Here is a 13,677-nt window from a genome sequence, read left to right on the forward strand (position 1 = left end):
TGTGCCCTCATCTGTAAAATGGGGATTAAGACCGTAAGCCCCACATGGGACAACCTGATAACTCTGTATCCTCCCCAGCGCTTAGAACAGGGCTTTGCACATAGTAAGCGCTTAACAGGTACCAAAATTATTATTATTAACAATTACCATTAAGAAGAAAACAACAACCAAAAAGCTGGCTGGCGTGCCACATCGCGCTTCTCAGGGCCCCTTCTCCTGGCACACCCCGTGGCTTCCGGGCCGTGAGGACCTGAGCCGCTGCAGAGTGCTCCCACACGGCCTCTCGTTCCCCCTCAAGACAACCAAGTGAATCTTCCAGGAACCTTCTGCCTTCCCATTGCAATTCCCTGAATCCCATCTGGCAAATCCCAGGACGCCCCAAGCATTCCGGGCCGGGAGGCTCTAAGCCGCTGCAGAGCGTTCCCACCCAGCCTTTCCCTCCCCGAGACGGCCAGGGATCCTCCAGAAACCTGCCACTTCCCCCTCTCGATGCCTAGGGCTCTCATTCATTCAATCGTATTTATTGAGCGCTTCCTGTGTGCAGAGCACTGGACTAAGCGCTTGGGAAGTCCAAGTTGGCAACATAGAGAGACGGTCCCTACCCAACAGCGGGCTTACAGTCTAGAAGCAGCACAGGAGTCAGCATCCTCCTTCATGGTGGCATCTCCACTGACTTTCCTCTCTGTCACTAAGGAACCTCCGTCCTGCCCTGCCCCGGGGGAGGAAGACGAAACCAGCCACAACATAAGGCCGCAACAATAATAATAATGCTATTTGTTAAGCACTTACTATGTGCCAAGCACTGTTTAAAGCATTGGGGGAGATATAAGGTAATCAGGTTGCCCCAGGTGGGGATCACAGTCTTAATCCCCATTTTACAGATTAGGAAATCGAGTCCCAGAGAAGTGAAGCAACTGGCCCAAAGTTACACGGCTGGCAGGTGGCAGAGGCGGAATTAGAACCCACGACCTCTGACTCTCAAGCCCGGGCTCTTTCCACCGAGCCACACTGCTTGTTTATCCTCAGGAAGACTGTGGTGGCGGCTGCTTGTAGTTAATAATAATAATAATGTTGGCATTTGTTAAGCGCTTACTATGTGCAAAGCACTGTTCTAAGCGCTAGTTGACCGTGGACTCTGAGCTGTGAGGAGCCCCAAACTCTGCTCCTCTGACCTCAGCACCCTAACGCTCTTTGTTTCGACTCTGGGCGTCCGTCCACGCCTTTATGTTGTCTTTGGGTTACGTTTCATCTCACGTGTCCCTGCCAGTGTCCTTTCCCCCTTCCTATTTTTTAGACTGAGCTCTCTGAAGGCCAGAAACCGTGTTTCATTCCCACCTGTGAATTCTTTCCCAGTGCTCAGCAGAGATCTCTGCACAAAGTCAGTACTTAATTACCGTTAGAAGCAGCGTGGCTTAGTGGAAAGAGCCCGGGGTTGGGAGTTGGAGGTTGTGGGTTCTACTCCCGGCTCCGCCACTTATCAGCTGTGTGACTTTGGGCAAGTCACTTGACTTCTCTGGGCCTCAGTTACCTCATCTGTTAAATGGGGATGAAGACTGTGAGCCCCCCGTGGGGCAACCTGATCACCTTGTAACCTCCCCAGCGCTTAGAACAGTGCTTTGTGCATAGTAAGCGCTTAATAAATGCCATTATTATTATTATTATCTGTCAAATGGGGATTAAGACTGTGAGCCCTACATGGGACAACTTGATTGCCTTGTATCTACCCCAGCGCCTAGACCAGTGCTGGGCAAATAGTAAGTGCTTCACAAACACCATTATTATTATTACTCCTACAAGGAAAAAGGGCAGATAGAAGCACAACATACAGTAGTCCTCTTCCTAACTCTCAGAGGGCATTGGAACCATTTAATTCATTCATTCGATAAATTTACTGAGCGCTTACTGTGTGCACAGCACTGTGCTAAACGCTTGGGAAAGTCCACTACAACAATAAACAGGCATATTCCCTGCTCAACCTCTTTCTCTCTACCCAACAAACTCGGCTGCTTTGCCTTTTTTGCCTGGAGGGAGATGCCAACGGAAAGCAGGAGATAAAATCAACGGAGGAGGGCAGGAAATAACACATGAAACCAGAAGAAATGCAAGGCACTAGTCTTCCACTTCACGGGCACGGAAAAAACGCAAATGTGTGCTGCCCAAATGTAAACCCATTTTAAGGAACGATTCCCCATTTATTTTTAGCCCCGGGGAGCTTATCGTACCTAGTTCTGACACAACCAACAGGAGACTAAATGATTCTCACTCCTGAAATAATAGAGATTGTGAAAAATAAAAGACAAAAAGGGATAGGTCTTCTGCGATACTTCTTTAAATGCCGTTTATGAACCACAGTGGCCCAAAGGGTAACACTGGGCCTAACTCTTCTATCTGGTATCCCTTTATAGTTGTGTCTACTCTAGGAATGTGAATTTTTCCTACTGTTTCAGTATATGATGCTACCTACATCTGGCCAGTGCTGGTGCCAATTATCATCATCAATCGTATTTATTGAGCGCTTACTATGTGCAGAGCACTGTACTAAGCGCTTACTAAGCGCTAATTATGGTCAGGCTCCGCTTGTCCTGTCTTCAAGCCTGACCCTGGAGCCCTGACATCAACAAATCACAAGGATTGACAAGAACACCCTTTGGGTTCTCCTTTCTTCAGCACTGTCCTCCCTTTCTAGAAAGCCTCGGGTTTCACCTCGGGTGTAGACGGCAATCTTCCATTTCGAGTCTGGAGGTGGAAAGGCCCGTTGTCGGGTAGGGACCGCCTCTATCTGTTGCCGAATTGTACTTCCCAAGCACTTGGTACGGTGCTCTGCACACAGTAAGCGCTCAACAAATGATTAATGATTGATTATTATTGAATAATGATTAATGAATGAATAAAAAAAGGAGAACTAGTAGTAATGGAGCAAGGGCGGATTGGGAGTGGAAAGCAGATTTCAAAAGGATATTGGGTCACACACACAGACTCATCTTTTTTTTAGCCTTCTCCGTCCCTGTGGAAGATTTGTGATGGGCAAGTTTGGGAGTGACGCTCAAAAAACAGCATTGCCTAGTGGAAAAAGAGCACAGGCCTGAGAGTCAGAGGACCTGAGCTCGGAGCTCCGCCGTCTGCACTATGACTTTGGGCAAGTCGGTTCACTTCTCTTGGGAGTCAAAGGTCACGGGCTCAAATCCCGGCTCCGCCACATGTCTGCTGTGTGATCTTGGGGAAGTCACTGAACTTCTCTGAGCCTCAGTTACCTCATCTGGAAAATGGGGATTAAGACTGTGAGCCCCACATGGGACAACCTCATTACCTTGTTTCCCCTCCCCAGCGCTTAGAACAGTGCTTTGCGCATAGTAAGCGCTTAACAAATGCCATCATCATTATTATTATTATTATTCTCTGGGCCTCAAATTCTTCAATTGTAAAATGGAGATTAACTACCTGCTCACTTAAATTGAGAGCCCCGCGCAGGACAGGGATTGTGTCTGACCTACTTAACTTGTACCTAGCATTTACTACCTAATTAACTTGACACATAGAAAGTGCTTAACACACACCATAAAAAAAGCTCTCAGTGAAAATAATGGGAATCAGAGGTCCTGGGTTCTAATCCTGGCTCGGCCAAGTGCTTGTTGGGTACCCTTGAGCAGGTCACTTAACTTTTCTGTGTCTGTTTCCTCAACTGCAAAATGGGGATTCTATACTTGCTCTCCCTCTTAAGACTTGCTTGGCACATAGTAAGCGCTTAACAAACGCCATCATTATCATTATTAAGACTGAGAGCCCCACATGGGACAGGGACGGTATCCCACTTGATTAACCTGCAACTATCCCAAGCGCTTAGAACAGTGCTTTATACATAGTAAGTGCTTTTTTTTGGGGGGATGCTATTTGTTAAGCGCTTACTATGTTCAAAGCACTGTTCTAAGCGCGGGGGCGGGGGATACAAGGTGATCAGGTTGTCATCGTGATCATCATCAATCGTATTTATTGAGCGCTTACTGTGTGCAGAGCACTGTACTAAGCGCTTGGGAAGTACAAGTCGGCAACACATAGAGACAGTCCCTACCCAACAGTGGGCTCACAGTTTAAAAGGGGGAGACAGAGAACAAAACCAAACGTACTAACAAAATAAAATAAATAGAATAGATATGTACAAGTAAAATAGAGTAATAAATAGAGTAATAATAAATAGAGTAATAGGTTGTCCCGCGGGGGGTTCACAGTCTTAATCCCCATTTTGCAGATGAGGTAACTGAGGCACAGAGAAGTTAAGTGGCTTGCCCAAGGTCACACAGCTGACAAGTGGTGGAGCTGGGATTCGAACCCATGATCTCCGACTCCCAAGCCTGCACTCTTTTCACTGAGCCACACTGCTTCTCTATAGCAGAATAAAAAATACCATAAGAAGAATCCAGTTTACCACAGAACCCTGGCGCTGTCTCCAGCCAGTCCTAGGACGGCCCGAATAATAATACTAATGTTGGTATTTGTTAAGCATTTACTATGTGCCGAGCACTGTTCTAAGTGCTGGGGTAATAATAATAATAATGATAGCCTTTATTAAGCGCTTACTATGTGCAAAGCACTGTTCTAAGCACTGGGGAGGTTACAAAGTGATGAGGTTGTCCCACAAGGGGCTCACGGTCTTCATCCCCATATTACAGATGAGGGAACTGAGGCCCGGAGAAGCGAAGAGACTTGCCCAAAGTCACACAGCTGACAAGTGGTGGAGCCGGGATTTGAACCCATGACCTCTGACTCCAAAGCCCGGGCTCTTTCCACCGGGCCACGCTGCGATACAGGGTGATCAGGTTGTCCCACGTGTCCCACAGTCCTAATCCCCATTTCCCAGATGAAGTAACTGAGGCCCGGAGAAGTGAAGTGACTAATGATAATGGCATTTATTTAGCACTTAATAATAATAATGATGGCATTTGTTAAGCACAGAGAAGCAGCGTGGCTCAGTGGAAAGAGCCCGGGCTTGGGAGCCGGAGGTCATGGGTTCCAATTCCGCTCTGCCACTTGTCAGCTGTGTGACCTTGGGTAAGTCACTTCACTTCCCTGAGCCTCAGTTCCCTCATCTGTAAAACGGGGAATAAGACTGTGAGCCCCACGTGGGATAACCTGATCACACTGTATCTCCCAACAGCGCTTCGAACAGTGCTTCGCACATAGTAAGCGCTTAACAAATATGTTAAAAAAAAAGCGCTTACTATGTGCAAATCACTGTTCTAAGCGCTGGGGGGGATACAAGGTGATCAGGTTGTCCCACGTGGGGCTCACAGTCGTCATCCCCATTTTACAGATGAGGTAACTGAGGCTCCGAGAAGTTAAGTGACTTGCTCAAGGTCACACGGCAGACATGTGGCGGAGCCGGGATTCGAACCCATGACCTCTGACTCCAAAGCCTGGGTTCTTTCCACTGAGCCACGTTACTACTACGTGCCAGGTACTCTACTAAGCGCTGGGGTGAATACAAGTAAATCAGATTGGAGGAGTCCGAATCGAGCTCGCCTCCCATGGACTCTCAAGACCAGGGGGCAAGGTTTCCGCCAGAATGTTCCTGTGCCAGGTTTGAGGGCCCGGGGGTGCGGAAAATTTTTGCCAATTTGTACTTCCCAAGCGCTTAGTACAGGGCTCTGCACATAGTAAGCGCTCAATAAATACGATTGATGGATTGATTGAAAAGGGGAAGGGGAACTCGCTGGAATACTCATCCCGCGCCATCGGCTTCCGACCAATTCAGCGATGAATCTTAACTCAGCCCTCTGGGGTTTTCAAAACGTGCGACTCCCTTTCAAGCCATTACCATCCTTTGGCACAAAGAGGAAACGAATAGAACTGGAATCTCCGGGAGGGAAGCTACGGAAGAAAGGATTCGATGCCCGGGTCCGTCAAATCCCAAGAGAAAGCCCGGATTTCCTTACTTCGGGGTCGTATATTTTTTTGCGTGTGTTTATGCTTGGAATTGTAGAGATGGAGAAAACACTCGACGGCACTCCAGGGCCTTTCCAAGGAGGATCTAGGCTGGCAGTAACTGGGTTTCGGATCCTGGTCGACACAGAGAAACAGCGTGGCTCAGCGGAAAGAGCCCGGGCTTTGGAGTCAGAGGTCACGGGTTCAAGCCCCGGCTCCACCAATTGTCAGCTGTGTGACTTTGGGCAAGTCACTTCACTTCTCTGGGCCTCAGTTCCCTCATCTGGAAAATGGGGATTAAGACTGTGAGCCCCTCGTGGGACAACCTGATCACCTGGTAACCTCCCCAGTGCTTAGAACACTGCTTTGCACATAGTAAGCGCTTAATAAATGCCATTATCATCATCATCATCATCAACTACCTGGGAGCCCTGTGGGATGAGGGAGGTTTGGTGTTGGTGACTGACGGCCTCCAACAGCTCATGGCGGGGAGCTTGGGAAGGCTTGGGTTTGGCAACTTGGCAAGACTCTTCTAATTTATTTCCTCTTTTGGTTTAACAGACATTGTAGCTATAGCTATGTAGCTATAGTAGCTATATATACTGCATATATACAGTTCATTCATTGTTGTATTTATTGAGCGCTTACTGTGTGCAGAGCACTGTACAAAGCGCTTGGGAAGGACAAGTTGGCAACATATAGAGATGGTCCCTACCCAACACCGGGCTCACAGCACAAATATTACATATATACACATTTTACATATATGTTATATATTTATATATTTATCTATTCATATTATTCATATATATATATATATATATATATATAGAGAGAGAGAGAGAGAGAGAGAGAGAGAGAGAGAGAGAGAGAGAGAGAGATGAGAAGCAGTGTGGCTCAGTGGAAAGAGCACGGGCTTTGGAGTCAGAAGTCAGGGGTTCAAATCCCTGCTCCGCCACTTGTCAGCTGTGCGACTTTGGGCAAGTCACTTCACTTCTCTGGGCCTCAGTTACCTCATCTGGAAAATGGGGATTAAGACTGTGAGCCCCCCGTGGGATGACCTGATCACACTGTAACCTCCCCAGTGCTTAGAACAGTGCTTTGCACATAGTAAGTGCCTAATAAATGCCATCATTAGTATATATATATGTGTATATATATATACACACACACACGTACACACACACATATACATATATCTACATGTTTTGTTTGGTTCTCCTTCTCCTCCTTCTGGACTGTGAGCCCACTGTTGAGTAGGGACCATCTCTATATGTTGCTGACTTGTACTTCCCAAGCACTTACTCCAGTGCTCTGCACACAGTAAGCTCTCAATAAATACAACTGAATTGAAATAATAAATTTATTTAATTTGTACATATTTATTGTATTTATTTTATTTTGTCAATATGTTTTGTTTTGTTGTCTGTCTCCCCCTTCTAGACTGTGAGCCCGCTGTTGGGTAGGGACCGTCTCTCTATGTTGCCAACTTGTACTTCCCAAGCGCTTAGTACAGTGCTCCGCACACAGTAAGGGCTCAATAAATACGACTGAAATACGATTGAATTAATTGTTAACACTACTACTGAAACAATGGGCAAGTGGGGCTCTGAGGAAACAAGGTCATCACAGACTATACATCAAATTACCCAGCTTCTGAATCCTAGGTGAGAGGAGGGTTGCCTTTGGAGACTTGCTTTTTCTAGGCAGGGAGGGGGAGGTAATTTCGCTTGATTGGTAACACGACTGTCCAGTTCATTAGACAATGCACTTAGAGAGAGAACACATGTGCGTTTTCTAATATTCAAAAAACAACCTCTGCTGCTCACCTCCTCACTGTGCCTCGTTCTCACCCGTCCCGCCGTCGACCCCCAGCCCACGTCCTCCCCCTGGCCCGGAATGCCCTCCCTCCCCACATCCGCCAAGCTCACTCTCTTCCTCCCTTCAAAGCCCTACTGAGAGCTCACCTCCTCCAGGAGGCCTTCCCACACTGAGCCCCCTTTTTCCTCTCCTCCTTTCCCTCCCCTCAGCACCTGTATATATGTTTGTACAGATTTATTACTCTATTTTACTTGGACATATTTACTATTCTATTTATTTTGTTAAGGATGTGCATTATAGCTATAATTCTGTTTGTTCTGATGGTTTTGACACCTGTCTCCATGTTTTGTTTTGTTGTCTGTCTCTCCTTTCTAGATTGTGAATCGCTGTTGGGTCGGGACCGTCTCTATATGGTGCCAACTTGTACTTCCCAAGCGCTTAGTACAGTGCTCTGCACACAGTAAGCGCTCAATAAATACGATTGAATCCCCCTCCCCACAGCACCTGTATATATGTATTTATTACTCTATTTTATTTGTACATATTTATTCTATTTATTTTGTTAATATGTTTTGTTTGGTTCTCTGTCTCCCCCTTCTAGACTGTGAGCCCGCTGTTGGGTCAGGACCGTCTCTATATGTTGCCAACTTGTACTTCCCAAGCGCTTAGTACAGTGCTCTGCACATAGTAAGTGCTCAATAAATACAACTGAATCCTCCTCCCCACAGCACCTGTACATATGTATATATGTTTGTACGTATTTATTACTCTATTTTATTTGTACATATTTGTTCTATTTATTTAATTTTGTTAATATGTTTGGTTTTGTTGTCTGTCTCCCCCTTCTAGGCTGTGAGCCCACTGTTGGGTAGGGACTGTCTCTATACGTTGCCAACTTGGACTTCCCAAGCACTTAGTACAGTGCCCTGCACACAGTATGCGCTCAATAAATACGAATGAATCCTCCTCCCCACAGCACCTGTACATATGTATACATGTTTGTACGTATTTATTACTCTATTTTATTTGTACATATTTGTTCTATTTATTTTATTTTGTTGATATGTTTGGTTTTGTTCTCTGTCTCCCCCTTCTAGACTGTGAGCCCGTTGTTGGGTAGGGACCGTCTCTATATGTTGCCAACTTGGACTTCCCAAGCGCTTAGTCCAGTGCTCTGCACACGGCAATAATAATCATGCTGACATCTGTTAAGTGCTTACTATGTGCCAGGCACTGTCCTAAGCACTGGGAGTGCTCAGTAAATACGATTGATAATCATACGGACATTTGTTAAGTGCTTACTATGGGCCAAGCACTGTTCTAAGCGCTGGGAGTGCTCAGTAAATACGACTGATAATCATACTGACATTTGTTAAGTGTTTATTATGTGCCAAGCACTGTTCTAAACGCTGGGAGTGCTCAGTAAATACGATTGATAATCATACTGACATTTGTTAAGTGCTTACTATGTGCCAAGCACTGTTCTAAGCGCTGGGAGTGCTCAGTAAATACGACTAACAATCATACTGACATTTGTTAAGTGCTTACTATGTGCCAAGCACTGTCCTAAGCGCTGGGAGTGCTCAGTAAATACGACTGATAATCATACTGACATTTGTTAAGTGCTTACTATGGGCCAAGCACTGTTCTAAGCGCTGGGAGCGCTCAGTAAATACGATTGAATAAATGAATGAACGGTATTCTCCCCCTCCCCCCCCATCAGGCACAAAAGCCTGGAGCTTTACTTTATTTGCACCCTTTACTCAGCCCTCAGTTTCCTCATCGAGAAAATGGGGATGAAGACTGTGAGCCCCACGTGGAAAGACCTGATGACCTTGTATCTCCCTCAGCGTTGAGAACGGTGCTTGGCACATAGTAAGCGCTTAACAATTACCATCATTATTATACGAGCCCACTGTTGGGTAGGGACTGTCTCTGTATGTTGCCAATTTGTACTTCCCAAGCGCTTAGTACAGTGCTCTGCACACAGTAAGCGCTCAATAAATACGATCGATGATGATACGTCCACATCCCTCATTTATTTATTTACACTTGGTGGCCGTCTCCCCCTCTAGACTGTAAGCTCGCTGTGGACAGGGGCCGCGCCTAACGGATCTACTGTTCACAGTAAACACTTAACACAATTCATTTTGTACCGTGGCTCAGTGGAAAGGGCCCCGGCTTTGGAGTCGGAGGTCATGGGTTCAAATCCCGGCTCCCCCAATTGTCAGCTGTGTGACTTTGGGTAAGTCACTTCATTGGGCCTCAGTTCCCTCATCCGGAAAATGGGGATGAAGACTGTGAGCCCCATGTGGGACAACCTCATCACCTTGTATCTACCCCAGCGCTTAAAACAGCGCTTGGCACATCTGAGAAGCAGTGCGGCTCAGTGGAAATCAATCAATCGTATTTATTGAGCGCTTACTATGTGCAGAGCACTGTACTAAGCGCTTGGGAAGTACAAATTGGCAACATATAGAGACAGTCCCTACCCAACAGCGGGCTCACAGTCTAAAAGGGGGAGACGGAGAATAAAACCAAACATACTAACAAAATAAAATAAATAGGATAGATATGTACAAGTAAAATAAATAAATAAATAGAGTAATAAATCTGTACAAACATACATCCATATATACAGGTGCTGTGCGGAAGGGAAGGAGGTAAGATGGGGGGATGGAGAGGGGGGCAGGAAGGAAGGGGCTCAGTCTGGGAAGGCCTCCTGGAGGCGGTGAGCTCTCAGCAGGGCCTTGAAAGAGCCTGGGCTTTGGAGTCAGAGGTCATGGGTTCAAATCCCGGCTCCACCACTTGTCAGCTGGGTGACTTTGGGTAAGTCACTTCACTTCTCTGGGCCTCAGTTCCCTCATCTGTAAAATGGGGATGAAGACTGTGATTCCTCCCCGTGGGCCAACCTGATCAGTAACCTCCCCGGCACTTAGAGCAGTGATGGAGCATAGTAAGCGCTTAATAAATGCTATAATCCTCCTTCTCATCATTACAAGCGCTCTTCGACTGACTGACTGGAGGGATCTCAGTTTCCTCACCTGTCAAATGGGGATGAAGCCTGCGAGCCCCCCGTGGGACCACCTCATCACCTTGTATCCTCCCCAGCGCTTAGAACAGTGCTGCGCACAGAGTAAGCGCTTAATAAATGCCATCACTATTATTACCATTGGTAGAAGTTGTCGAGAAGCGGGCTGGGGGTGTGAAGGTCCTGGGTTCGAATGCGGGGCGTGGGGCTGGGCTGGGCTGGGCTGACCTGGCGGGTGAGCTGGGGAGAGCCAGTTCCCTGGTCCGGGCCGGGCCTCCTCCGCCGCCTCAGCCGTCCGACGGCGCCCACCCCGGCGCCTACTACGGCGGCCGGCCGGCCGGCACGTACTGAGCGCCGGACTCGGGGGGGGGGGGGGGGGGTCCACACACGGCGGGGGGCGGGGAGGACGCCGCACCACGCCCCGCCCCCGCCTCAGGCCCCGCCCCCTTCTCCTTCCCCGGACTTCCGGCGGCCACGCCCACCCCAGACCACGCCCCCTCGCACCCTCCGGGCTTCCGGCGGCCACGCCCCCTTCCCCCCGGACTTCCAGTGGCCACGCTCATTCCAGGCCCCGCCCCCTTCTCCCCCGGGCCTCCAGACGCCCACGCCCCCAGGCCACGCCCCCTTCGTCTCCCCGGGGCTTCAGACGGCCACGCCCATCTCCCCAGACCACGCCCCCTTCGCCCCCGGACTTCCGGTGGCCACGCCCACCACCAGGCCCCGCCCCTCACCCGGACTTCCGGTGGCCACGCCTCTTCCAGGCCCCGCCCCCTTCCCCCGGGCCTTCATACGGCCACGCCCCTTCTTCTCCCCGGGGCTTCAGACGGCCACGCCCATTGCCCAGACCACGCCCCTTTCACACCCCGGCCGTCCAATGGCCACGCCCATCCCCAGACCACGCCCCTTTCTCCTCCCCCGGACCTCCGACGGCCACGCCCACACCAGGCCACGTCCCCCTTCCCACCCCGGGCGTCCAATGTCCACGCCCCTCCTCAGGGCCCGCCCCTCCTCCCCTCCAGACTCCCTTTGGCTCCGCCCCCTCCCCGGGCCCCGCCCTTCTCCCCCCTCGGACTTCCGGTGGCCCCGCCCTTCCACAGGCCCCGCCCCCTTCTACCCGGACGTCCGGTGGCTCCGCCCCCTCCTCAGGACCCGCCCCCTTCCCCCCTCCCCCCGGACTTCCAGTGGCCCCGCCCCTCCCCAGGCCCTCCCCCCTTGCCCTTCCCCCCATGGCCCCCGGACTTCCGGTGTTCCCCCCCCCCCCGTTCCCCCCCTACCCAATTCCTACCCCGTCTCCGGCCGTGGTGTGCGGGCCGGCCGGCGAGGGCTCCCGACCCGTCTCCGGAGGTCAACGGCGGGGAAAGGAAAAAGAACAACAAAAAAACCCACCAAACTAAGCCGTTCCTAGGCAACCGGACGCTTACCGCACGGGGGAAGGGGTGGTGCCGAGAGAAAGGCCCCGGACCGGCTGCCCCTCCCCTCCAGAAGCCCCGCCCACAAACCCACAGCCACGCCCCCTTCCGAAGCCCCGCCCACACACCGCAGGGGGCCCCCCCAGGAGCCCCACTCAATCCCGAAGCCCCGCCCACAGTCCACGACGTCGTCCAATACCGAAGCCCCGCCCACAGCCCCGCCCTTTCTCGAAGCCCCGCCCCCTCAGCCCCATTAGGTGCTGCCCTCTCCTGGCCGCCTCTAAGCAATCAACACATCAAACCATTCATTCACTCATTCACTCATTCATTCATCCAGTCGTATTTATTGAGCGCCTACCGTGTGCAGAGCACTGTACTAAGCCCTTGGGAAATACAAGTCGGCAACAGATAGAGACCGTCCCTTTCCCAACAACGGTCCCTACCCCTCCTCCCCCTCTCCATCCCCCCCCCGCCTTACCTCCTTCCCCTCCCCACAGCACCTGTATATATGGATATATATTTGTACATATTTATTACTCCATTTATTTATTTTATTTGTACATATTTATTCTATTTATTTTATTCTGTTAATATGTTTTGTTTCATCATCAACCGTATTTATTGAGCGCTTACTGTGTGCAGAGCACTGTACTAAGCGCCTGGGAAGTCCAAGTTGGCAACATAGAGAGACAGTCCCTTCCCAACCGTGGGCTCGTTGTCTGTCTCCCCCTTCTAGACTGAGAGCCCGCATTTGTTAAGCGCTATGTGCCAAGCACTGTTCTAAGCGCTGGGGAGGATACAAGGTGATCAGGTTGTCCCACGTGGGGCTCACAGTCTTCATCCCCATTTTACAGATGAGGGAACTGAGGCCCAGAGAAGTGAAGCGACTTGCCCAAGGTCACACATCTAATTGGCGGGGCCAAAATTTGAACCCCTGACCTCTGACTCCAAAGCCCGGGCTCTTGCCATTGAGCCACGCTGCTTCTCATTTACTGAGCACTTGACTGTGTGCAGAGCACTGTACCAAGTTCTTGGGAAAGTACCCTACCACAATCAAAGTCGACATTCCCCGCCCACGTGAGCTCAGGGTGTCTAGGGTGTTCATATAATAATAATGGTATTTGTAAAGCGCTTACTATGTGCAAAGCACTGTTCTAAGCGCTGGGGAGGATGCAGGGTGATCAGGTTGTCCCACTTGGGGCTCACAGTCTTCATCCCCATTTTACAGAAGAGGGAACTGAGGCCCAGAGAAGTGAAGCGACTTGCCCCAAGTCACCTACCCGACACATGGTGGAGTAAGAATTAGAACCCATGACCTCTGACTCCCAAGGCCGGGCTCTTTCCACTGAGCCACGCTGCTTCTGCTTTATTCATTCATTCAATCGTATTTATTGAGCGCTTACTGTGTGCAGAGCACTGTACTAAGCGCTTGGGAAGTACAAGTTGGCAACATATAGAGACGATCCCATTATTATTAATGCATTTAATACAGTGGTCTGC

At 49.7% G+C, this 13,677-nt stretch overlaps 1 protein-coding gene across 4 annotated transcripts in view; it reads right to left on the reverse strand.

Moving 5' to 3' along the window:
- CDKL4 (cyclin dependent kinase like 4) overlaps window positions 1-12,119 on the reverse strand; it is a 97,703-nt gene extending 85,584 nt beyond the window's left edge. For 2 of the 4 annotated variants that reach the window (XM_038751662.1, XM_038751636.1), the window contains exon 1: window positions 10,997-11,090. The gene's annotated coding sequence lies outside the window, so the exon portion shown is untranslated. Of the gene's footprint in view, window positions 1-10,907; window positions 11,091-12,053 lie in introns of those variants that run through there. The other 2 variants (XM_038751653.1, XM_038751645.1) reach the window with 2 other exon arrangements.
- Window positions 12,120-13,677: the final 1,558 nt, after the last annotated feature.

This window comes from Tachyglossus aculeatus, chromosome 1 (assembly GCF_015852505.1).
Source record: "Tachyglossus aculeatus isolate mTacAcu1 chromosome 1, mTacAcu1.pri, whole genome shotgun sequence".
Taxonomy (NCBI): domain Eukaryota; kingdom Metazoa; phylum Chordata; class Mammalia; order Monotremata; family Tachyglossidae; genus Tachyglossus; species Tachyglossus aculeatus.